The following is a 26,755-nucleotide window of genomic DNA, read 5'->3' as shown; positions in this document are numbered from 1 at the left end:
GGTGCTGACTTACATGAGTCTGTACAACATGCTCATTCACATGCACGCACACACAAACAATTGAAACACATTTTCTAGCTATAATCAGATTAGCTTACTCTCAGAATACATGCACCTACAGTAACTCATGAACCAGTTTTTTCGGGGCAATCGAATCACACAGCCCAGTCTGTTTATCCTGTCACTCGAAGTTGCCAACACACCTGTGCTCTCTCTCTCATACACACACGCGCGCACTCAGAGGAGGAAGCAGTGTGGTCACATACCTTGCCGGGTGCCTTTGCGTAGCAGGTATCAGAGAGTTTACTCATTGGATCAGGCGGCAGCAGGCACGTAGGAATATCCAGTTTTGACACTGCGAGTCTCTTCCTCCTCTCTACTGCTCAGCCTTCCCTCCCTTCATCCTATTCCTGCCTCTCCTCCTTCTCACTTTCTAAACGCCTCTTTGCTCTCTCTCTCTCTCTCTGAGTGAGTGTGCTCTCTGTCTCTCTCTTGCTTGATCTCTCCAACCCCCTCCTTCCCTCTCTCTCTCCTCTCTTTCTATCTCCTTGCTAGCACACACCTTGTATATATCTCACTGTTATAACTTCAGTCTACAGTCATCCCCTCAGTAAGTCTCTCTGACACACAGCAACATTTAATAACTTTTTCTTTCCCCTGCCTAACATGCTCTCTGTCACTCTCTCCCTCGCTGGGAGTGTATAATTAGACAGAGCTCAGTGGTAATACAGTCAGGCTCATTGTGGGAGCCTTAGCGTTGCTGCTCATGTTTGGCTGATAGCCCAGTGGCTTCACTCATTAACCTCCCTCGAGCTGCAGAATGGACCGGCCCACAAGCTGTGCTATTTGCTGCAACACCTCAGCCTCTTAGCCCATCAGCCAATCACAGTCAGCGTGGACAATAGAAAAGGTGTGCTTGCTGGGCACACAGTACTTGTAGGTGAGACAGCTAAACATAATCACTAAGTATTGACATGCTGTGACAGATGAAGTGTAATACCAGCTGTCCAGATCTGACACACTGAGAGTTTCGTCATAGTCATAACAAGTCAGTTCTCTTTTTAGCGTAATCACTTGTTCATGATCTGCGTGCAGTGCCATCATGTGCTTTTCTTTCAAGCGTGAAACCACAAAAGACCACTCACACGTCTTATTGCAAAATCACTGAGGTATGGGAATGTCCTGTGTGATGTAGCAATAAGTCATATGCTTTTCTTTACTGTACTGTGTGCTCCACTTCCCATAACATATGACTTGGCATAAGTCCTTGAAGGGTGGTTTCTTTAACACAATGTGACAGCTGTGTAGGATCAACATCAGCAGTTTCCCATCAATTGAATGCCAGTAAAATCACGAGATCTTTGGTTCAAACAGAACTAATAACTAAACATTTCCCTATAGAAACTTTAAGGTAGTTCAAACAATTGCCGTTCCAACTCTTTTCTTTAATCATTAAATTACATTTTGCACTCTAAGGACAACTAAACAAGGTTTGGGAGCATAGGTTTGTGTTGACTGACATTCTGGTGGGAAGCTTCTTGTTATGAGGTTAATTTCTGTTAACTCTTGACTGCGCTGAATGATTAAATACAACTTAAGAGTTCTAATGTATGATCTGCATGCTTTTATTTAACAGTGAAAGTAAACAGAGCTCAAGACTCACTTATTTGTGATCACAAGCTTCCCTGATTGATCAATAATGCATAGTTTCTGTTTAGATTACAGACTGTGTTCTATTTGTGTTATTGTCTTTTCTTCTGTCACGTCTATAATGACCCTGGCCATCGAAAATGATGAATAATCATTGTTGATTATGATCTTATGATTGCTTCCCAGAGGCACTATAACAGCTGCAGAGAAGCTCATACACCTAAAAGTTAGATACCTAAAAGTTTTTCTCGAAAATAATAACTTAATTTGTGGATATACTGAATACATTGCATTTTTGTTAACCACACCACCAATCACTCTTTCCTGCTGATCATATGATGACCTCTTAAAACAAAAAAAAGCAGAACAGCACAGAGAGGCTGGGTATCCGACAGGCAAAACGATCTCCCTTGTAAATGGTGAATGACTAACATTCAGCTCTCTAAAGGGCCTTTAGAAAAGTGCAGCCATCTTTAAAACTATCAACATGTTTCAAGAAGAAATTTTAGGCAAAGATAAGATAAACCATCTCACCCCCACAAAATTACAGCTACATCACAGTGTTATAACCCCCGTAGATAAAATTCTAGGCTATATCCTTCACCTTTAGGTTTTGAATACCATCAAACGCAACCTTTGAATATCAACTGACGTAAAAATGTCTACATATGCTCGAAGCGATTTATTTTTGTTCTGTCAGCTGAACATCTCCACTGAACATAAAAATTGAATATCTAAGTTATTTCAGCAAAGGTCATCAGTGATTTCATGTCGAGCAAGCATTATCTCTTGAAAGTTTCTGTTTGACTGGAGCCCAGGAGTAGGAGGGAGATTGTGATCAAACAACCAGAGAGAGTGGGAGGGTGTGACTACAGCACTAATCGAGAGATCACATGGCTTGTGTGTGTCTGTGTGCTCATAATCGTGCATGTATCTTTCGCTCTTGTGATCATTAGGCACTGTGTCAGTAAAACGTCTTAGTATCGTTTCCTCTCTCCTTCTCTCTCTCCCAGTCTCACTTCTGCATTTACAATACAACATCCTTTAAGCACTGGTGTAAATAGAACTGGGAAAAAACACTAGTCTTATCACTGAGTCAACATTCAAAAATGAAGGTTACGGAAAAAGCCAACAACTCCATTTTGGCTTGAACTTGAATATATGCTCTGTTAAAACATCAGTTCATTGACAAAAATGCTGACTCAGAACGACAGTAATGACAAATCACTTTAAGAGCACAGAAAATAATGTAGCCACATTGAATTTGTAGTGTTCAAGTGTTCAAGTGCATTAATAAACAAATGACTAATTTGTGAGGTGTGGTGGTGTTACGTGTAAAGTGCAGTCAATGTGATGTAGGGCGTTTCACAATGTGTTAAAGGGATTAACTTCCTAGAGCGTAAACAGACAAGCACAAATGCCAATACACTGATCAGAGGCTGTCACAAAGTCAAATATACCTCGAGAAGCCCATAATAGCAAGGGAATAGGTTTCTGGGTGAAATCTGACCCGTCTACCCTTAAATCAGGCAAATCGATTTAGCACTTTGCCATATAACAGTCTTTGATTGTAACCGGGCCCACAGATCTCTGTGGAGAAACTGCAAAGGATTACAAAAGGCTAAGCCATTAAGAAAAAAAGGAGGTTTTTATAAGTGAGGCAGTACCTTAAACCAGTAATGGGGGAATCTTTTACAGTAATTTGGAATCAAACCAACAGTGAAGCAGTCAATCACATGGCAGTGAGACACAATCTTGCGAGTCTTGACTACACACTCAGTGGTGACAAAGCCATAGTGAGACAATTTCACAACTCTGCGTTTTTGTGACATGCTACAGTTTTGGGTACTGTATGCATGTGTGTGCTTGTAAGTCTATAGTTTGCATGAGCACACCCCATGTTTGCGTGTGTGTGTGTGTGTGTGTGTGTGTGTGTGTGTGTGTGTGTGTGTGTGTGTGTGAGAGAAAGTGACTCACCCCGTGTCAGTTACTCCTCTACTAAAGTGTCCTTTCCTTTTTTACTTCACACCTCTCCAGTTCGCTATTTTTGGGCCATGTTAGCAGAACTAGTAGTATACAGAATCTCTCTCTTTCTCTCATACACACACACACACACACACACACACACACACACACACACACACACACACACACACACACACACACACACACACACACACACACACACACACACACAGAAATAGATACACTCACACTACAACATGCAAAACCCATTGGGAGTGTTTTGGAAGAGTGAGAGGAGACGTGCATTTTTTATGGTGAGCTGCAATAATAGCTGATTCGGTAGAGCCGACAAAAATATCCAGGGTTACTCGCAAAGTGAAAAATATCGTATTGCATAAGATGCTGAAAGGACCTGACCACGTAAATGCAACAGTAGCTCTCTCCCTCAAAGGCACGCACACCCATTCTTTTATACACACACAAGCATGGGCTCACATAGACACTCACAAATGCACACAATGATGTCCTAATAGTGTCCTGCAGGCAGGCGGGCAGAGGAGGGCCGGGATAGAGAAACTGGAGCTGAGGCAGAGTGCTGACTCAGGGAACAAACCAGTGAGAGAGAGAGAGAGAAAGTGTGTAGGCTATGTGTGTGTGTGTGTATGTTCGTGTGTGTAAGAGAGACAGAGACAGAGAGGAGGACATTGTGCTACATAACGGCCTCTCGACTTGTGTATGCAAACCAGATTGTCCCGACCACCGCTCTTCTCACTATAAATTGTTTTACCAACCACTTTGAGGTTAAGGCCAAGGCTCCTGACTGCCGTGATAGCAGAACCCAGAAAACCAAAGTCTTACACTTGTAAGAATTCCATTGAGAAAAAAAGGAGAAGTAAAAAAGAAGAAGTTTTAGTCTCTGTCCCTTTAGTTGTATTATATCACTCCTGGTTTTGTCTGCTGAGTAAATGCTACGAGAAGTTTCCACTATGCTTTATTCACAACTTCAAGGAAAATTTGCTTCGACTTGGACTTTTTATTCCTACATTTAGCTTTTATTTCATTAGTTAACCATCTGGGCAATCTGGCATTACAGTCGTATAAATTGCAAGTCAGATGATCAGACGATCAGGTGGTTAGACACATTTTCATCAAAGTATAAATAAACACAAGAAATCAAAAGCAGTCACTTAATTAACTAAAACTGTATATTAAACAGCAGAAAAGATTACATTAACTGGTGGTTCATTTTGCTGTACATTTATTACAACATACATGACTTGAGTTTTCATAAGTAAGAAGGATTTTTAACTTTTTTAGAAGCAATTGCACATATTTAGATCCATATGTGTGTGTGCGTGCACACGTGTGTGTGTGCATATGACCATGAGGTATGTGTGGTTATGCGAGTGTGCATGTGTAATGCAATGTAGATAGACTGCTCTAAACACAAGAGTAGCAAGTCAGCAACATCCAGGTGGTTTTGGTTTACCCTCAGATTTCACTCCCCCATTGCTCTCTCTCTCTCTCTCTCTCTCTCTCTCTCACTTACCCACTCTTTCTTCCTTTGCTTTCTCGCTTTCTCCTTCCCTCACTTCCCTTGTTGTCTACCATTTGTCTTTCCTGCTTGATTATTTGTCCTTTCACTCTGGCTAAAAATATTTCCTGCTCTGTCACTATAACAAATCACCTTAGAGGAAATTTGCTTCCAGCAGTTTGATACAGCAGCAATGCCATCAGCTCCACCCCCACCCCCTCTACGCACACATGCCATACGCATTGGAGCATAATGGTGTCAGTGGATTAGTATTTGTGACTGAGGCCTGATATAAAAAGTATGTTGGTGTGCTTGTTAGGCAAACAGGTGTGGGAACCTCGAGAGGCTGACTGAGCTGTTAGAGGGTTGACAATGTAGGTGCAATAGTTACACTGGGTCACAGCAGTTGGAGAGCTGAAGTAACAAATACCGTCTCACTTGCGCACACACAGACAGGGTTGCACCTGTGCTTTGCTGTTCCAGATAGCAGGAATATATATTGTGTGAGAGAACCACGGAGTGGAGTGATGCAGACAAAGAAAATATGTGAGAGCAAACATCCACAAGGGTACGTGTGAAAATAGGTTTCTACATAGGAGAGAGAAAGAAAAAGAGGGAGTGTGAAAAAGAGTGGGGTTGACTGGCCACTCTTGTGACTCGTAAGAAAATTAAATAAACAACAACTTCTCACTCCTGCTTTCACACTTGATGTGCAACTCAACCGAGTCTGTCGGAGACGAAGTAAGGTGTCACTGTTTGGTGCTCAGGAGAAATTTCCTTCTTGTTTCCCGTTCCCATGGCAACTGTGTGGTGACCCACGGTGACCTCCGACAGCTGGAGAGGGACGGAGGTGAAGCCGTCATTTAGCACAAGTCAGTGAAAGAATATTACTGCATTCATCTCCCTGATGAAGTCAATAACCAGCCTTGATAATAAAGATACATTGTTTCTCTACAGATCAAGTGATCAGAGAACAAAGCACATGAACCTCTAGACTATAACTCATGAGTCACTTAGTGGGTATGCCTGCAAATGTGATCAGTACATTATTTTACTTTAAATATTTATTTTTTCTCAGTGTGTTTGTTACATTCATGCGTTAAGATTTCTTGTCTGTTTGTCCAGCAAAGGGAGGGGGTGAAAGCCTATCCACTTTCAAGGTTTGACATCCGATTGTTCAGTCTGACGCCACTAGCCGTGTCTGGGTCTTAACTCCGCTGTAGGTCCATATATCAAACGATCACTATGGCATTACTGAGAGTTGAAAAACTGTCTAAAGTCTTTCATCTTTAATAAAATGATCAGCGTTCTGCTCTACCGGGTGTAACAATTGAGTTTAACATCCAGGCATCCATGAAAACGGAATTTATGACATTTAACGGAGTTAGAAGTTAGCAGGGAGTTAGCTCGCTAGCTTCTATCTAAATACAATATAGCATGTCCTGACTGCGGGGTTTTGGAAACAAATTAAAACGTACAGCTCTGCTATCACTTCCAGCATAAATGAAGACAGAAAACTAAACAGCAGTGACGTTTGTAGGGTTACTGAAGTTGGGCTAGCTGGTATATAATGATGTGCTACGTGACCGCTAGCGACACAGCTATGTTAGCATAATATAAACAAGCTAACTTTTTTCCACTTGATAAAAGTTAACGTGAGTGTTCTCGGTGGTCAGGAACGAATGTAATCGCATGGCAGGATGCTGTAAAAGGACCAAACTTCAGCCAGGAGAACAACTGAGATAATCCATCCACAATACGATGTTAGTCATTCATATACTGCTGCATGGGCTGGGCTGTAGTTACATCCTAAGGTTTTAAAAACTGAGCTTAAATAAATGATTAGCGGTAATAAAAGCAGAGGGAGCTCAACAGGGATCACTGACTGTTTTGGGAGCTTTTTGAGATCAAACAGAAGAAAATACATAACATTAAACATGTTAACAACACAAAAGCCATATTAAACGCAGACTACTTTAGACCCGGAAGTAGGATTCGTCACGTCATCACTGAACAACCGGATAGTTAGTCATTCCAGGGCCCAAATACCACTTTTAGTACCCACCCAGTGAACAGGGTTAAAACAGTAGTATGATGGTAAACATCTGCCAACAGATGTTTTTCTAAAATACAACAGAGATCCAATGAGACAAAACTAGAACTATTATTTGGAATATTGCTATAAAATAACTAATTTGTGTACTAAACTGTTGTGAACATATACATACTAACTTTATCCAAAGATGTCCTATGCCAGCTAATTCATATTGAACAAACTCCTCAAGCTTTGTGTGGTTTTTCTTTGTAGCTTTCTGCACCATCATTTCAGCATTCTTATACTGATAACTGCACTGTTTTTGTGCTACAAGAGAAATAATTTCTGTTACTCAAAAAAGTGTCTTCACAAATTCACAACTCATAAATAACTCATGTTGTAGAGGGTATAGCAGCCACGGCAGTTGTCTGACTTGAACATTATATATAATATTATATAATATTACATATTTGGATTTTTTTTCAAAATGTATAACATTTTATATATACCATTTAATATTTCAAAATAATGTTTTGACTTTTTTCTCAAAATGATCAGTAATATTTTTTCTAAATGTCATTGTAATACTTTGTCATACATTGATCAATATAGTCATTATAGACAAAGCACAGTATCTAGATATCCATGAAAAGAGGATTTTCAGGGCTGAAAGGCGTAATAGTATCAATGAACTAATTAGTTACAGTAGACATCTAAAAGTGATATTCTGTGCTCTTGTTGAGTTAGTTCTAACATGGCCGTCCGACTGCGGTCTGGAGTGTGGGGCCTCCCTGCTACTGCGGAGTCGGGGTGGTCTGCCTCTCCCCACCGCAGGGAAAAGGGTAACACCACCTGGGTCTGGGTGCAGTTCCCCCCTCCAGGGGCAAGGGTACCTAGACCTGGTTCGTAGAGTACGCTTGGGGAGTGTGATCGTGTGTACAGCGTCTCTTTATGTCTGTCTCCACGTTGGTTGAGTGTGGAGTAAGTGCATATGAGAGCATGAGGGTGGGAATGGATGTTTGTTTCTGTGTGTGCCTGTATGTCTGTGTCTATATGTCAGGTTGGGTATCAGACGCCACCTCTCTGGGGACATCTCAGGCCCTCCAAGGTTTGGAGGCCTATCTCCCCCCACCACCACTTCCCCTGCCAGTGGCGGACTCCCTCAGGTGTCGGTGCGTTGGTGGTTCTTTGTGTCTGGGGATGGGCGTCCAGGTACACACCGGCTCACTCCTTGGCGGCCGCTTATCGGGGCCTGGAGCCTGGGGCTCGCTCGGGCCACTTCGGAGGTGGGGTGCCCCCGGCCTCTCGGCCTGGGGCTCGGTCACTCAGGCACGGCTGGCTGCCGGCGGAGCTCACGGGCGCTGCAACTCCCCCTGGCTTCTGCTCCGCGGCTGCTGAGTGAGCCCTCATCTGGGACTCTCCTCAGCTCTTTCTGGGACAGTGGCGCGGCTGCCCCTCTGTTGGTCTTCCTTGGTCTCTTGTGTTCTGAGGGCCTCTGGATGTCTGGAGTTTTGATCTCCTCCATACCTGCTTCATGCCCTGGAGGACGGGGCTGTGGCCGCCCCACACCCTCTAGCAGATCATTACATGAAGGAACCTTTTAAAAAAACAAGCGCGTCCATGCTCACAGGTGTACACACGGGTGATCACACACACAAACTACACCCTTTTTGGCTCCTACCTCAAAGCACACTGTGTTCTGTTGATCTTATGTGCTGCACAATAATGTTTAATATTTAGTATTTACTGTCATATTCCCATATATCATTGTGATGTTGTTTATTCTATTACTCTTGTTCTCTTCTGCTTGTTTTCTTTTTTCTTTCTCAACAGGTGATCCAGGTGATCGATATATGATCACCTTGTCTCCCCTGTCCCTCTTCTCAGCTGTTTCTCTTTCTTTCTCCCCTTCTTTCCCCCAGTCAAGTCTGTCCCGTATTCAGCAAGTGAAAATAAAATAAACAATAAAAGGTGAATCAAATGGACCATTATGGCAAGGCTGGGATGGTCAATTTGGTAAAGTAAATCCGTTGGGCATCTTTCTTTGCCTTTAGACAATAATTCTGATGGTAAAAGAGCCAAACGGGACAGGCAAAAAAAAAAAAAAGAGTTAGTTCTAACAAATTATCTAAAAATGTGCATGGGGTTCAAACAAAACTGAAGTTTGCTACCTGCCTAACATTTGCCTTAAAACTCTGCTTGCTAGCTTAGTTGCTATCCAAAGAGTTATTCAAATTACAGATGCATTTGAGAAGTTTCAACATACAGGTTAAAATGTTCTGAACAACAGTACATGTTGAGGATTTATCAGTGAGGTAAAGCACGAACAAGTTACAGATGGGCAGAGGCAAGTGGCATAATATGACAGAAAGAAGACAGAAAACAAAACTGCAGCTAATGTGTTAGCCAACCACAACAAGATTAGCAGTTATTATTTGCTGCTCTAAGCCTACTGTAATCTTTAAGATGAAACAAACTAACTAACTCTATGAAGTCCTCTGAAAAACTAACTGGTGCTTCCATACAAATTAACAAAAGTAGCAGCCAGGTGCTACCCAAGAGCCACATCTCAAACTCTACAACACATGCAAAAAAAGACTGAACAAGTATGACTTGTTTTGAAGGACTGCTTTGCAAAGTTGCAGCTGAACAAAACAGAAAATCTATAACCTATTCAGTGGTCTAACAATCCAACAGTATAACAACGTCCTTTGTATACACAAAACCAAGGTGATGATTCTGGTCACATTTGGTGAAAGCCAAACACAGCATATCAGCATAAACTTATCATAACAATTGCTAAGCACAGTGTGTAGCAGGGTGATGATTTGAGTTTGTTTTGCAGCTATAGGACACGTACACCTTGTAGTCATCGAGTCAACCATGAGCTCCCCTCTATGTCAAAGTATTAAAGAGTCAAATGTGAGGCCATCTATCTAACAGCTACATGGCTGAAAATGGGTCATGACCAATGTTCCCTCTAAGCTGCGCACATGCTGGCACGGTCTCTGCGCACAAAAAATCTGCATTGCGCACAACGATGCCACCTTCTCCCATAGTCCAGCCAATAATACCATTCACATTCATATATATGCAGCTAATCAACGTCATTGACAGGCTATGACAGTGTCCTTATGTGCCAATACCAGTGTTTTAGCTAGCAAAGCGGCGTGGCTGATGTGGAGTTAAGCCACGTTAATGACAACGTGTACAACTATTGGAGATGTTAGCAGGACAGACGGAAGAATTGACGGAAAAAGTGTGGACTTTATACAAGTTTTTAAATTGTGTTGATAGGCAACGTAAAACCAGAGTTGTGATAAAAAAAATATGCAATGTTTGGTTTTCTTCCTGAATACTATCGTTTTTTGTATTTACTGCGGGAAGAAACGGTAAAAACGGCGTTTTACAAGGAAAACGCTTGAAAGCACTCTCTGCATGTGAGCAAAAACAAAACCAAAAAACCCCCACCCTTTCCTATTGGTCGAAAAATGTACCATGTCGACCAATCAAAAAATGATATGGCAGCATGGCATTTAGTTGTTTAGGGACGGGGAAGTTTTAGGAGTGAGGGCGGTGTTTTGAGATGTGAGAGATTTGCGATGTTTAGCGCAAATCTTGTGTAGTTAGTGTGCAGTGTAGTCAATATTTTTGTTGTGTGTGTCAGAACAGGCGACTACTGTCAGTGCGCCCCAGGGCGGCTGTGGCTACATTGTAACTTGCCATCACCAGTGTGTGAATGTGTGTGTTAATGGGTGGATGACTGAACGTGTAAAGCGCTTTGGGGTCCTTAGGGACTAAGTAAAGCGCTATACAAATACAGGCAATTTATCAATTACTGAATGTTACAGGTGTTACAGGAGTGATACATCTCCTGTTGTCAGGCCTGCAGGTATCAGGCTGTTGTTCTTCTTTATCTCATAGTGGACAGAAATTATTTTTTGAAGTGGCACAAATAATTTGTGTGGCATCAGATTTGATGCAGAACAGCTGATTGTTCTGTAGATAGTTTGAAATGTTTATTTAAAAAAAAACGCCTTGGCTGCACTTTTAGGTAAACAGCTGCAAAAAACTTTGTTGTTTGCATAACTCTGTTACTTTTTTGAAGAAGTAACTATATAATTAATTGCCCATTGGTCATTATATACTGTATTTTGCAGACAGAGAGTTACAGGACTCGCTCCAAGACCACAGACTCATACTCATAATACAAGTCAGAGCTTTATATAAAAAAATAAAAATAAAAAAAAAAGAGAAGAGAAGAAGAAGAAAGTTTTGTTTTCAAATTTGGAGTTCAAGTTATTTTTACTTCCAATAGTGTTAACATGCTACACAGGTCATGAACAAGATTTTTTTTACATTTTCATTGTAAGTGGGCTAAAGCAGTTAATTAAAAGTAGTCTAACATAAATGTAAATGCTGTAATTTGATTATTTTAATAAACCATGTAACTTAGATGGATTCGATGCTGGCGTGACCACAGTGCACACGTCTGCTGTTGCTCACAGTGGTCGCTCAGGGAGTTTGTGTGTTCTTTTTTTTTTTTTTTTTTTTTTTTTTTAAATGACATCAGAAACAGCAGTATGCGACATTACATGATGGCAGAGCTTCAGTTCATCCTTTGTCTTTTTTTTTTTTTTGTGTGTTCGCTCAGACACATGAAAAATTAGAGGGAACATTGATCATGACCCTAAAAACATAAAATCAATTCTAAAAGAGAATGGCTGGAAAAAAAAAATCAAGGTGTTGGACTTGTCCAGTCAAAGTCCAGGCCTCCACCTGACTGACATACTGAGATGGCTGTTAAGAGTGTTGTTCATAAACAAACAACCCCAAACCTGAAAATTCCTCTTCTGTGATTTTAGAGATTGATAAACTGATGCAGAAAATGTTTACTTCAAGTTACTGCTGCTAAAGGCGGTTCTACAAACTACCAAATTATGGGGTGAACTTAGTTTTTCACAGGAATGTATAGAGCCTTGTAAAAACATTCAGTAAAAAGCAGGTGCCAGCAAACTCTGTAGAGCCTTGAACCTAGAAATTATGTCACTATATTATTACTTAACCAGTGGACACCACCAGACACTGGGCTAAACCGAGGATACAATCAGGTTGCAGAAAATCAGACAATAATTGATGGTCCCATCAACACCTTAGGTAAATATATAATCACCAGAAAACCTAATATGAGTGTTACTGAACTTTGGAGGAAACCAGCACAAACCCTTATGGGCACATGGAAACATTTAAGCTCCATCCTACCAGCAGCTTTAAACTCAGAACCTTCTTGGTATTGGCAGCTCCAGTGTTTTAAAGTATCTGCCTGTATGAAGTAAATTTAGGAAACGTGTGATATGTAGCAGCTGTGATTGCAAAGCTGATATAGTTTTCATCTTGTGGGTCTATAGAGTATGTCTCTGTCATCTACTGTAGCAGACAAACATTCATGTGCCTGTGGACAGATCTTTTTTTCAACACTGTCTCTTCAAGATTTGTTGCTTGAAAATTTACTGTTGCCGTGGCTGTTGTAATCCCATTGCAATGGTCTCTAATTTTTCACTTAATTTCTTTGAGTGTATGTGTGTGTGTATAAAAGGGCAAACCACAGCCCTGCTACCTGTATTTCAGCAGGCCCTGTTGTCTCATTATCAGAGTGACATTTGCGCAGTCCTATGGAGCCATCTGGATGCGTCCCACACACATGTGAGAGAAACCAGCCTGGGTTTGGATCTGACTCACATCAAACAGCCTCTCTGCCCACACACACACACACACACAAAGAGAAACACACACACTAACACACACACTAAGACACAGACACCAAATACAGACGGCACAAACAGAGCTGTTTCCAGAAGCTAATATCTGACATTTAACGACTAGTGAGGCCACGGAGTGATGCTTTGCGCTTACTTTTCAAACATAGCACTGAAAGCTCGCTGAAAACATCTGTATATAAAACTACGGACAGCTACCAAGAGAAGACAGTACTTCTCCTCTTAATTGCACTGAAATCACATTGAATGTGATTTCAAATGTGTATCTGCGTATGCATTTCTATGTGTGGGACAGTCCCGTGGATTTAAACTGAATAAAAGTGCCACAGGTTGGAGTTGTGAAACTATCAAAGACTAAATGGCACAGAAAAAAAATGCACAGAGGTAATGTGCGGCTTGATTGTCCAGGAAAGCCCCGGTACCTGAATTTGATCAAAGCTATTGCTTTACTTTTAGTTTCTACATGACAAAAAATACTGAATGTCAGAGACTATGGTATCGATGAAAGCAACACATCAAAGAGTTCTGAAAATGTATTCACAAATAATTTCTGCCAGCAGCTACAATCAACCCCAGTTCGTTATAATACAAATGTAGTTTTTGTGTTAATGTTTTTAAAATTCTAAATTCCTAGAATCACAACTAAATTTATCTCAGAAAATCTGTTTGTGGTCTGCTATGTGTAACATACACTGTAGTAACTAGGAGTAACAAGGATAGACAAAATGCAGTGTGACTCAAACACAGAAAAGACCGGAGAGCGTGTGTGAACTCTAAAATGCTGCATCTTAACCAATTTTATATCCTGGTTTCATAGCGAGCTGTAACCTACCGAGGGAACGCTATTACTGTTGCTCGACATTTGTGAAAAGGCACAATGCAGTTTCGCTATGACTGTGTCAGTGCAATGAGCCATAGAAAAACACAAGTGCACACACGAGTGAACCAAGACGCTGTAAAAGTTCGTGTTTGGAGTTGTTATTGAATCAAATGCTACTGGTTTAGTGTTTGAGGTTCATGCACATTGAAGGATTTTCTGTCCAGTGTTCTCTGTGCAGTCCTAGGCCTCCAAACTCCATTACCTGAGCAGCTATGTGCATGCAGGTTGCAGAATACCACTGTGATATTCAATGATGTGCTAAAGCTCTGCCGCATGCGAGGTAGGCCTCTTTCTTCCCCTTCATCTTTCTCTCTCTCTTTCCATCCTACCTTCTCTCATCTATAATTGATTGCTCCCACCGTACCAACTTCATTTGCTGGCTGTGAAAAATGAATGAGACAAGGACTGGAGACTCTTTTTTTTCCTCTCTGCTGGTTTGATACCCGATTAGCCATTTACAGTGTACGTGTGCCTTCCGTGACCAGGCTCGGGATTCCCAACCTGTACCAAATACTGATGAGATTCTGCCAAGAAAGCTGCTCTGCCGCAAGCAAAATAAATAAACACGTGAAGTTAGCCTGCTAAATATCATTATTCAATACAAACATCATTTCTCATCAAGCGAGAGATATATAGTAAATGGAAAATCATGATTTTTCAGAACATGATTAAAGCATATGAGGTGTGAATTATTGAGCTGTTGCATGGAGATTAACCTTGTGACTTATGGTGAATGCATAATTCTCAGTATAGCAATCTCACATTTTCAAAGCACTTTTCACGCATACAAACACACGACATACAGTACCTTGCACACATTTAGACACTTTCAAATACACATGCAAACCCTCACGCACAAACTGTTCTCTGGCACAGCGAGATGTGCTCCTCTGAGGTGCACACCATGTGATGCACATTCTGCTTACCTCCTCTACACAGCTCAATGGACTTTCAAGCTGTGTCCAACACACACTCGCTCACCCAACCAGGATTATTAATAGCGTGTTTCACTTCCACAATGCGCCAGAGAATTTCAAATGAAGCAGTTCAGAGCTGAGGAGCCGAAGATGACATTACTGTGATGTGAGGGGTAAAGTTACAAGAGGAGCTGGCATGAATGGCATGCCCTCCCCGCTGAACCTTCCCACCTACTATCCCAAGCACATTCCCACACACATATCCTCATTCATGAAAAAATTGGCCTGCGCAGACGCGCACAAAAACAGAGCCACATTTTACCAGTCTGCTAATGGTGAAAGTTGCATTGGACAGAAGGGGCTTGGTGTGGGCAGCAGAGGGCTGACAACACAGCAGCTGTTCGACTTTCTGCAACCTGATGGAGTGAGTGCATGTTTGTTTTTGGGAGTGATGATGATGATAGTTATGGCGGCACTGAGATAATGTGGATGTGCAGGCAGACGGCGATGAAGAGAAGGTGGAGGTTGAGAATGAGGAGCTCTATTGTCATTCAATCTTCAGTCTGGCGCTTAAATGTCTGAAAATCAGAAAAATCATTCTCTATGCATTTACATCTCTCACTCCGCTCACCTCTCTGTCTGTTTCTTTCTATGGCCACAAATCTACACATTAAAAGGGACAACCCTAACACAGCCTAACCCTGAGTGTCTGTCTGAACCTTATAAAGGCAGAGACTGTCTGAGTCTGAATAAGTCTTGATCTGCAGAGGTAGATACACAGTGTAGAGGTACAGTTATAAAGAGAGATGGAGAACGGTTCGCGAGAGAAAAGCCTAAGAACACAAGAGAGCGAGAGTGCGTGAGAATGAGAGATGTACTGTAGGGAGCTGGAGGGAGATGGAGAGAGAAAGTAGGAGAGACGGAGGGAGAATAGATGAGCATGAGAGTGTGTGAGAGAGATAAATAGAGACAGAGTGAGCAGGAGGAGGGGGAGAGTGTAAACAGCAGAAGGTTCACTGGGTTCAGTGTGCAGTAGAAGAGCTGAAAGATGGGCGTCAGAACTCGAAGCCCAGGGGGCTGGATAGTGGTGCGTGACTCACATACTCATGCATACATTCACACACTCACATACATGCACATGTATGCAGACAAGTGTTCTGTGATAAGAAATCTCCACTAGCTTGTTTTTATTTTCAAATCAGTCATTCGACACACCACTGACACCAACTTTCTATGGCCCAAAAAAATTCTAATTCACTTGTTTGCAATAAATAAGTGTGAATATTTTAAGAATATTTTTCTGCTATTATTCAGAATTCACAAATGTAATCTGCTTTCTAATCTAGGCATCACAAAACTGGCAGACTATACCGTTGATTGTTTTTGTCCATATATGTGTGTGTTTTGACTTACAACATGCATAATATCACACAAATATGGTCTGACATTTCCACAGATGAAAAACACTAAATACAATTGGCCTTTATACTCACAGGTCATCCAAACCACTTTACTGTGCAGCATTCCTTTTTTATCTTGCAATGAGTAATGTCCTCAAGAAAATACTAAGTTCACTGTTGTATATCGGTGGCAAGGATCAGAATGATGAGTCAATCCGATACTGTCAGTCACCCAGTCCAAGTTACTGGTTTTCTCCACATGAGTCACAACATCTCATTTAGACACTGAAAAAAACATGGCATGCCCTTGCAAAACTACACCACTACACATTTTAAACTTAACTGAGTAAACTAGAGCTTAAATACATGCCCCGAGCTGTGGCGAGTCAAAGCACAACTAAGGAATGTGATATTATATTAAGCTGGCGGCTGTCAGGAAGTTTTAATGACATAACAGGTAAATATACTGCATCTGTCAGATCTCCTGCTGGCAAGGACAGAGGGTATTGAGTGCTGTGGTTGTATATATAATGCATTGCTGCTTTCAAAGAAGCTGTCACTCACTGTATTGCATTCATCGCAAAGTCTGGCAAGACAAAGCTGTTTCACACAAAAGGTTGTGCATCTCACAGCTGAAGCAAGCTCAATCCTAACGACTGTCTCGTCTCACAATGGCTAATTAACACCTTGACAGAGCTGCGTGCTTCTCTTTCTGAGAACAAAGGCACTGCTACTGTCGCCTCTGTCCTGTCACATGTAGCAAACAGCACCTAGATAATGTCTAACAGCGAGGCTCCGAGGCACAAGTTGGAACACTGGCAGGCAGGTGTGCACATTCGTGGATGTGGCACTTGGATGTCTGTTGCCATGGTGACCCCCAGAATATCCCCACACAGCACAATGTGATATTTTTAATAAAGTTTGAGGCCTTTGCCTTTACTGTCTGGTGTAGCTGTGAAGATTTAAAGTGAAGATGTGAACTTTTTTTCCTTTTCTTTTCTTTCTTCTTTTTTTGCTCTGTTGCTGAGGCGCCGTAGCTGCACGCATTGTTCACCTGAGAAAATCCAACAACTTATGTCAGCGGGCTCATAGCTTATTGCTCCATCAAAGTAAAACATGAATGCAAAGGGAATACTAAGTAGTGACCATGAAAACTGTGTGTGTAGATGTGACTATATGTGTTTGTGACTCTGAATGTGTGTGTGCAAATTTGTATATTTACCACACTATGACTCACAAACCACATCAGAGACTATGCTGCAGAAAACTGAGACAACACAGTTTCAAAGAGGAAGCCAGCACTGATAAAGCTGAAAGAGCAACAAGCACAACACACACACACACATACACACTCATGAACACGCGCTCAAGAACACCATGAACACTGACTGGAAATCCCCTTTTCTTCACCTGAATGAATTAAACCTGTGAGTATCTACAATGACAAACAAAAAACATAATGCGATTATAATTTTTCTTTATTTCCCAAAGACACTACATCAACAGTAAATGAACGCTACTCACATTTGATCTGTTGTTGGTGGCGATAACAGCAAATCTGACAAATACTTTCCCACACAATCAGTCCAAATTTCAACTTTTTTGATTTCCTGAATTTGGCATTAGTTGCACTTGGTAATTTTTTTGAGGAATGGTGCCGTGAGCTGCACAACGAATCTCTTGAAGTGTGAACTAATATGAGCTGTAATGCACAATCTTCACCAGCAGATGTCAATACTGACTTAAAAATTAGGTACTGGAAGTTGTTGACAAGTATAGCAATGTACTCTCAAGTGGATGAGGCCTTGGATTATAGGATGAAAGCAAAAAAGTACCCTTGCAGCTTTGTAAGAGTTACTGTAAGTCCCCAAAGTTCAACTGTAACAGGACACTGCTGAGTTGGAGCGCTTTCTGTTATACATCTAAATAGATTGTCTGTTGAAAAATAAGGAGGATTTCAGAGTTCATGGGCAAAGAGCACCATTAAATAATATCTTATTACTCTTCTCCTTACATGGCCTACAATGAGTTTTACATGGCATTTGGTTTTAGACTGGAATGACCACGTACAGCAGAAGCCTATTAGATGCCTTTTATTGAGGAAGGGGGAGTCAGGACCTGCAAGAACCCATAATGCTAAGTGCCAATTAACCCTCTCCCCAGCACAAATGTGCATTTCAACAATCATTTTAGGTAGTGTTTCTGTTTTTAATGAACTTCTTATCCTGTGTGTGACTGTATCTTTATAAGTTATTACATAAATATGTATACTGCAGTGGCTCTGTGGTGTAGTGTTTAACACATTTGCCTTAGACGTAAAAGGCACGCGGTTTGATTGAGCAGACATAAACCCAGCCTCAATAGTCACAGGCCAGTGTACACTCAGTGCTAGTCCAAAGCCCGCATACATGCAGTGGGAAAGGTTATTCCAGGGAGGGCATCCAGTGATCTGCGCCAAATCAAAATATGTCTTGCAACCCTTTGGGGAAATAAGGGAGCAGTTGAAAGTACAGAGATATTGAGATATGTACACTCCCCTCGTGATAAGGGTCAAAAAAATAATTTTACTGGATTTATTCAAAGCAAAACAATGTTTACAATTTCAAGATTATACTAAATCAAAGAGGAAGTTTTAGGAACTATCAGGAAACAAGGTATGTTTTGTTAGTATTAATCTAATATAAAGGAACTAACTATCTAAAACATTATGCATTTCAATAGTGTTTGGGTTGGGATATTTACATCAATTTAAATTGTATTAAAAAAATAATGATTAAGTTAAATTAAATCAAATCAAATCAAATTCTGACAACAGGTTCTAAGCAACAGATCCATCCATTGTAGGAATCTACAACAGTGGACAGGACCGAAGTTGCCCCAGAAGCAATCCACCACATAGTAGCAGGATGTAAGATGCAAGCTGGACCACTGTACACTCAGAGGCACAACCAAATGGCTGAGATAGTGTACATATGCAGCACAGGAACATCCATGCTGCATGTGACCTATAATCTTCCTGATGGGAGACATCACCAACTGTGGTTGAGAACAATAGGACCAAGGTCCTGAAGGAGTTCAAGTTCAAGACAGACAAGTAGTTTCTGGCTTAGCCAACCAGACATAGTCGTGGTTGTTTTCTTTGAAAATTCCAGGAACATCAGACACCCCCTGTCCAGAAGAGTGTCCTCGGAAGAGCCAACATACTGCGCAGAACCCCCAGACAAGTGATGTAAAAGAAAATACTAATCTACTCCACACCTGACCAAACACTGATTACTGAGCTTGAGATAAATAGTGTCCTAGGCAAAACGTAAAAGAATAATTCCCAGTGGAACATGCAAGTCACACCTTTGCTTTGTCATGCATGACTGCAGTTTCTTAATGTCTGAAGTGGGTACTGTGGTTCACAAAACACCATTTGTATGCTCCATACTGAAATCAAAAATCTACTGAATAATGTTGTCTTAATATTTTTGAGTCAGTCATTCTCTTTTTTGCTTTGCTTTTTAAAAAAAGATTACAGTTAATTACATTTGTCAATAATAAAACACAAAACTATGCTAAACAAGGATCACTGAAACTGGAGGTTTTTGAACTTGGTATACCCATTAATATTGTGTAAAAACATTATATTCCTTCTGATCCCGATGGCTCCCCATAGTAACCACAATGCTGTAACCCACTATCACACCCTTCAAGCCACACACACACACCACCCTGCAACACAACAGAGTATGTCTGACAGACCGAGCAAGAGAGTGTGTGTGTCTCTGTGTGTGTGTGTGAAACACCGAGAGGCAGCCAAGATGAGAGTGTCAAGCAGTGAGAGGGAAAACCTAGAAAATACAGCTTGGGTGATCAAAAAGGGGGGAGAGGAAGAGTCAGCAAACATAGCAGGAAAGTGCAAAAAAGGAGCAAAGACAGATAAAGTACAATGTGAATGTTAGACCTTCAATAACGCCCGCACCAAAGCCAGGAGATGTAATGGTTAGATGACCACCCACTACAAACACACCAGCGCACACCACCGTCCTGGAGCCTTTACAGGAGGGGACAAGACAAATTCAAACACCTTCAAAGCTAAAGGCTCTTCAACCAGTCCCACACCATCGAACCATGTCGTCTGCTGGGTCAACTAACCTCAACAAGTGCCAGGCATTGGCTGCTCCTGGGTGGGTCCGGGATGGGCGTGAGGTTCTGGGGGCACTCCGTCTCTGGGCTGGGGCCCTGGCCGGGCCTCGGGGGCTTGGGTCCTGGTTGGTGTGTTGCCGGGGTTGTGGGCGGGTGGGTGCATGGGGGCCCAGCCCAGCCCTGGCGCAGGGTGCCGCCGGTGCGTCGAGCCACCCGGGGGGCTCTTCAACTGGTGGGGGAGATTGCCACATCTTGCAGGAGCTTTCCACTCTTCAGGAACTCTCTCTGCAGGAGGGGGAGATACAGGAGAGGTGGAGGAACATCTCAGCCTGGGTGTCTATTGTCTTATGTAGTCTGGAAGATGAGTGGATGGTGGGGTGGGTGCAGTTTTCTCTGTGGTGGGGTTGGGTGGACTGTCCCGGGCTCTGTGTGGCCGGGGGGCGCTGCTGCACTGGGCCTCGGTCTGGATGGGCCTGGGCCCCCTTTCCCTGGCGGGTCGCGGAGTATGGGGGTGCCTACTGGGGTCAGCGGGGGAGCTGGCCCCAGGGAGGGGTCACTTGCCCCTCCCTTCCTTCCCTCCCCATCTCCAGCTGCCTCTCTCTTCCCGCTTCACCACAACCACCCACACATGCAGGGCCTTGGAGTAGGGGTATGTCACCAGGGTGCAGACGAGGCTACCCCCCCCCCCCCCCCCCCCCCTGTCCCCTTCTGGCTGCCTCTGCCTCAATTTTATCCCACAACTTAGACATTCACATTACTCACACTCTCATTACACATACATATAGGATCTTGGGGGTGGGCACGATACACGGAATCCAAAGTACCATCAGGGTGTACAACCTCACCCCTGGCGTCGTTGCCCACCTCTCAATTTTAAATACACGTAGACATTGAGGGCTAGCAGGAGGGACTATGCGCTTACCTGCTGCTCTCTGGCAGGTAGCTCCATGCCCTCCTGGGTTTTAAATGCACCTTAGAACACACATGCATAAACACTACAATGAGCGGGTGGAGGGAGGTTTGGAGTCTTCTCTCACCCCCATTCTCTGCGGCCTGCTGGAGCGGGGGGGCTAGGAGGAGGAGTTGGCCGTCCGACTGCGGTCTGGAGTGTGGGGCCTCCCTGCTGCTGCGGAGTCGGGGCGGTCTGCCTCTCCCCACCGCAGGGAAAAGGGTAACACCACCTGGGTCTGGGTGCAGTTCCCCCCTCCAGGGGCAAGGGTACCTAGACCCGGTTCGTAGAGTACGCTTGGGGAGTGTGATCGTGTGTACAGCGTCTCTTTATGTCTGTCTCCACGTTGGTTGAGTGTGGAGTAAGTGCATATGAGAGCATGAGGGTGGGAATGGATGTTTGTTTCTGTGTGTGCCTGTATGTCTGTGTCTATATGTCAGGTTGGGTATCAGACGCCACCTCTCTGGGGACATCTCAGGCCCTCCAAGGTTTGGAGGCCTATCTCCCCCCACCACCACTTCCCCTGCCAGTGGCGGACTCCCTCAGACATCGGTGCGTTGGTGGTTCTTTGTGTCTGGGGATGGGCGTCTAGGTACACACCGGCTCACTCCTTGGCGGCCGCTTATCGGGGCCTGGAGCCCCACCACTTCGGAGGTGGGGTGCCCCCGGCCTCTAGGCCTGGGGCTCGGTCACTCAGGCACGGCTGGCTGCCGGCGGAGCTCACGGGCGCGTCACTGCAACTCCCCCTGGCTTCTGCTCCGCGGCTGCTGAGTGAGCCCTCATCTGGGACTCTCCTCAGCTCTTTCTGGGACAGTGGCGCGGCTGCCCCTCTGTTGGTCTTCCTTGGTCTCTTGTGTTCTGGGGGCCTCTGGATGTCTGGAGTTTTGATCTCCTCCATACCTGCTTCATGCCCTGGAGGACGGGGCTGTGGCCCCCCCACACCCTCTAGCAGATCATTACATGAAGGAACCTTTTAAAAAAACAAGCGCGTCCATGCTCACAGGTGTACACACGGGTGATCACACCCACAAACTACACCCTTTTTGGCTCCTACCTCCTACCTCACATAAGATCTGTTGATCTTATGTGCTGCACAATAATGTTTAATTTTTAGTATTTAATAATAATAATAATAATGGATTGGATTTATATAGCGCTTTTCAAGGCACCCAAAGCGCTTCACAATGCCACTATTCATTCACTCTCACATTCACACACTGGTGGAGGCAAGCTACAGTTGTAGCCACAGCTGCCCTGGGGCAGACTGACAGAAGCGAGGCTGCCATATCGCGCCATCGGCCCCTCTGTCATATTCCCATATATCATTGTGATCAGAGATGGGCAGTAACGCGTTACAAGTAACGCGTTACTGTAATCTGATTACTTTTTTCAAGTAACGAGTAAAGTAAGAGATTACTATTGCAAAATCGGTAATTAGATTACCGTTACTTTCCCGTAGGAACGCTGCGTTACTGCGTTACTAAAACCGTGATTTTTTTGCGAGAACGTCTCATGACAGTGATGTAAGCGAGTGCACCGTTGGTGACAACAGCTGTGTGCAGATCAACAATGGATCACATATCGATTGTGGGAGAGAGTATGAGCGTGCAGCGTTTAAAGCGTGGAAGTACTGACCTTATTTTGAGTTTGATTCCATAAAAAGTGACAAAAACATTAGCGTCTGTTGTGCGTGGGAAGAAAACTTTTTACAGTGAAAAAAAACCCTAAACTTCCAAGCAAGCACCGAGTGTGCAACAACATAATGCATTTTTTTCTTCTCTGCCCGTTCTGTTGGTTTTTGTCTTTTGCCCTTCTCCCCCGTCCCTCTTCTCAGCTGTTTCTCTTCCCCTCTTTCTTTCTCCCCTTCTTTCCCCCAGTCAAGTCTGTCCCGTATTCAGTAAGTGAAAATAAAATAAACAATAAAAGGTGAACCAAATGGACCATTACGGCAAGGCTGGGATGGTCAATTTGGTAAAGTAAATCCGTTGGGCATCTTTCTTTGCCTTTAGACAACAATTCTGATGGCAAAAGAGCCAAACGGGACAGGCAAAAATAAATAAATAAATAAAAAAAATGGGAAACTCACAGAGAAACTGGCGGATTCTTCCACTGACCGCGGCACACCTGCACCAGGGTAAACCTCCGCCTACCGCAGTCCTGCTTTACAGGTGAAAATAGAGCAACAGGACCGCTAAGTCTTTGACTTTATTTATTTTCTGCTGTGTTTTACTTGCATCTATTTGAAAGAGTGAGTGTAAACACAAAAAATATTTTATTTTATCGGCTGGAATGTGTAGAAAATAGGTTTAAATGTTAAACTAATTTATTCAAGTCAGAGAATGTTGCATATAATTAAATTTTTGCTTGGTGCATAAAGTTAAAAGATTAAAACTGATAAAACAAGTTAAAAAAAGAGACTTTTCCATTTGATTACATTTTGTATGATGGATTATGTAGAAAAAATAGAATTGGGCTGAAAGATCTATCGCTTTATCACCTCTTCAGGTTGTAAATCGTGTTTTTAAAAAGTAACTAAGTAACTAAGTAACTAAGTAATTATTTACTTTTGAAAATAAGTCATCAGTAAAGTAACGGGATTGCTTTTTTGGGGAAGTAATCAGTAATTAGTTACTGATTACTTTTTTCAAGTAACTTGACCAACACTAATTGTGATGTTGTTTATTCTATTACTCTTGTTCTCTTCTTCTTGTTTTCTTTTTTCTTTCTCAACAGGTGACCCAGGTGATCGATATATGCATTTTCTTTTTCTTTTTTTTTTTCTGCCCGTTCTGTTGGTTTTTGTTTTTTGCCCTTCTCCCCTGTCCCTCTTCTCAGCTGTTTCTCTTTCCCTCTTTCTTTCTCCCCTTCTTTTCCCCAGTCAAGTCTGTCCCGTATTCAGCAAGTGAAAATAAAATAAACAATAAAAGGTGAATCAAATGGACCATTATGGCAAGGCTGGGATGGTCAATTTGGTAAAGTAAATCCGTTGGGCATCTTTCTTTGCCTTTAGACAATAATTCTGATGGCAAAAGAGCCAAACGGGACAGGCAAAAAAAAGAAAAAAAAACCAAAAAAAAAAACCAAGTGCCAGGCATGTAAGTTAATGAGTTAACAGAAATGTAGTTAGAAAAACAAAGCCGTAAACAGACCTGCAGTGCATAACTTTATGACCCACACTGGAAATTACTCTGCAGAGTAGCTTTAGTATTGTAGCTCTTTTTCAATTTACGAGGGTAATTTAACAAATTGCTTTCAAGAGCACCTTTCAGAATATTCCAGGCAATGAAAGTCTTAATATACAACTGCACTGAGATTTCTAATTTCCTCCTAGTGCAACAGTCTTACATGACTCACAACCCAACATCCAGAGCCTCAAAATATATTTGACATCTCCTTCACATGACATCTTTCATTTAGCATCATTAGGCTCTTTTATAAGACAGCAAAACAACATACACTCTACTTTGTTAATGTTTCTTCCACTAGACATAGTAGGTAGGAGATGCATGTTCTGTTAGCTTTATTTAAAGACTGGTACTGAAACCAGGTAATAAATTATTACCCATGATTCATTCCTCAGTTTATACAATCCCACTTTTCCTTTCTGCTAAATGAGCTGGACAGCCTTGACAGAAGTACAACATGAGTAACGCTGATGTTGTTTAGTCACAGTGAAAGGATAGGAACTACTTCTTAGAGTCTGACAAAGAATTTCTTCTTATAGAAACAGGAAAGATCTGCTGACTCTGATTTACTTTCTGGGGAAACACAGTTTACTTTCTAATTGAACCAGTGTAATGTTAAAGTGTCCACAGAATAATGTGCTTCATTAATGTGTGCTTTAAATAATTCTTTAATTGGGTGGGATTGTGTATGGGTAGTACTGTACACAGACCGATTAATACATATGTATGTGTCTACTAAAAGCACAGTTCAAGTACGAGCATCTGGCATGGTTGAAGGTCATCTTTGTTTTCAGCTGGGATGAAGTGCTGTAATGGCTCTGGGAATAGGAACAGACTGGGAATAGAAAATCTGATCAGACATGTAGAGAGCGGGTGGCCAGAGGAGTTTTATAATACTTTGCACAAAAAGTATGGAAATTTGTCTTTGGTCAATTATTTCTTTGTTATAACAATTTACCTTGGCAATAAATCTTATATTCATTGAAAGACTTTTTATTTCTTTTAAATAATCCAATAATCACTGGAGTAAATCTCAATACAGATGAAATTCTTCAACCAGTAGCAATCCCATGTCACTGCAGTCTGGGACCAAACTATCTTCCAAGATGATTACTCTCACCCCCACATTGCAGGTTTATCAGAGACTAACTCCAGAATTTGGGAGTGGACAGGAAGGAATGACCTGCATGCAGTCCTAACCTTACTCCCATTGAATAATTGTGGGATCAGCTTAGGTTTGCTGTTCATGCCAGAGTGACCAACACAACCACATTGGCAGACTTGAGAAAATACTGGTTGAAGAATATTATGGTATCCCACTGGAATATTTGACCAAGCTTGTTATCTGCAAAAAGAGGTGCTGGTTCTTCCACATGTTACAGTTAGACTAACTGCCAACATTTCTTGTTTCTTCCTATTCAATCATCCAATAAACAACACCAAACAAGAGTCAACAGCATAATAGGCTGTTTGGCATTAGCAGAAAAGATTTGATAAGTTTGTCATGGTCACAATCGACATACTCAAGTCTGCTGCTCAACCCACAAAGACATTTTCCTTACAAATGTGAAGCAATTTAAGGGGAAATAATCGACCAAACACAAATTACCTTAGTTTTTGTGCTAAGTTGCATATAACCACAAGACAGGAGCCTTAACATGAGAGAGAACTAATGAAGAGTTGCATATACTTAGTATAACTTTGTGTAATAACGTACTGCCAATAAAGTATTCTGTAATCTAGGCTTCAGGCTGTGCTTCCTGTATTACAACATAAGCTAGTATGTTGGCACTAGGTGTTATAGTAAGAGGTGGAACAACATAATATAAATGACAAGTCCTCATGCACTATCTGCCACATAGCTGTGTGTTTATGGGAATATGAGGCTGCATACTGCTGAAAAGATAGATGGCCATGCAGTGGGACTATCGTACTAGCTCTCTCACAGACATAAAAACCCAATCTTGATTAACTGAAAACGGTAAGATGATCATGGGATTTCTTTCCACTTGCCACAAGGAGATTACATGTTACATCATGTGACTCATTAGTTCAACAGGAACGTTTGCTTCCTGCTTTCAGTGCAGTGTCAAGGACTCTTGATATACAGCTGAACCATTACATTAACGCAGATCCATATATTTACAGATGAATGATTTTTATTACAGAAAATATGCTTATAAGACATGCTTGTAAAGTATCTAATAAGAAAAACCAAGTAGTGCAGATAATCCGAAGCAAAAGAGCAGAAGAGGCCACTGCCTCAGACCCCGGTGATCAGAGGATCAAAAGGATGACAAAAAAAAAAATCATGTACTTCAGCTTAATTGTC

General features: G+C 42.2%; 1 protein-coding gene across 2 annotated transcripts in view; it reads right to left on the bottom strand.

Annotated features, from left to right (window-relative positions):
- The window catches only part of LOC145422707 (uncharacterized), a 43,707-nt gene that overhangs the window by 16,470 nt on the left and 482 nt on the right, over nucleotides 1–26,755 (bottom strand). Inside the window, exon 1 of one of the 2 annotated variants that reach the window (XM_080294374.1) lies at nucleotides 267–406. The exons of the other annotated variant lie outside the window; for it this stretch is intronic. The gene's annotated coding sequence lies outside the window, so the exon portion shown is untranslated. Of the gene's footprint in view, nucleotides 1–266; nucleotides 407–26,755 lie in introns of those variants that run through there. 2 annotated transcript variants of the gene reach the window in all.

The sequence above is a fragment of the Astatotilapia calliptera genome, chromosome 20, assembly GCF_964374335.1.
Source record: "Astatotilapia calliptera chromosome 20, fAstCal68.1, whole genome shotgun sequence".
In the NCBI taxonomy this organism is placed as follows: domain Eukaryota; kingdom Metazoa; phylum Chordata; class Actinopteri; order Cichliformes; family Cichlidae; genus Astatotilapia; species Astatotilapia calliptera.
The sequence above is the reverse complement of the archived record's forward strand: the minus strand, read 5'-3'. Positions and strand labels throughout refer to the sequence as shown.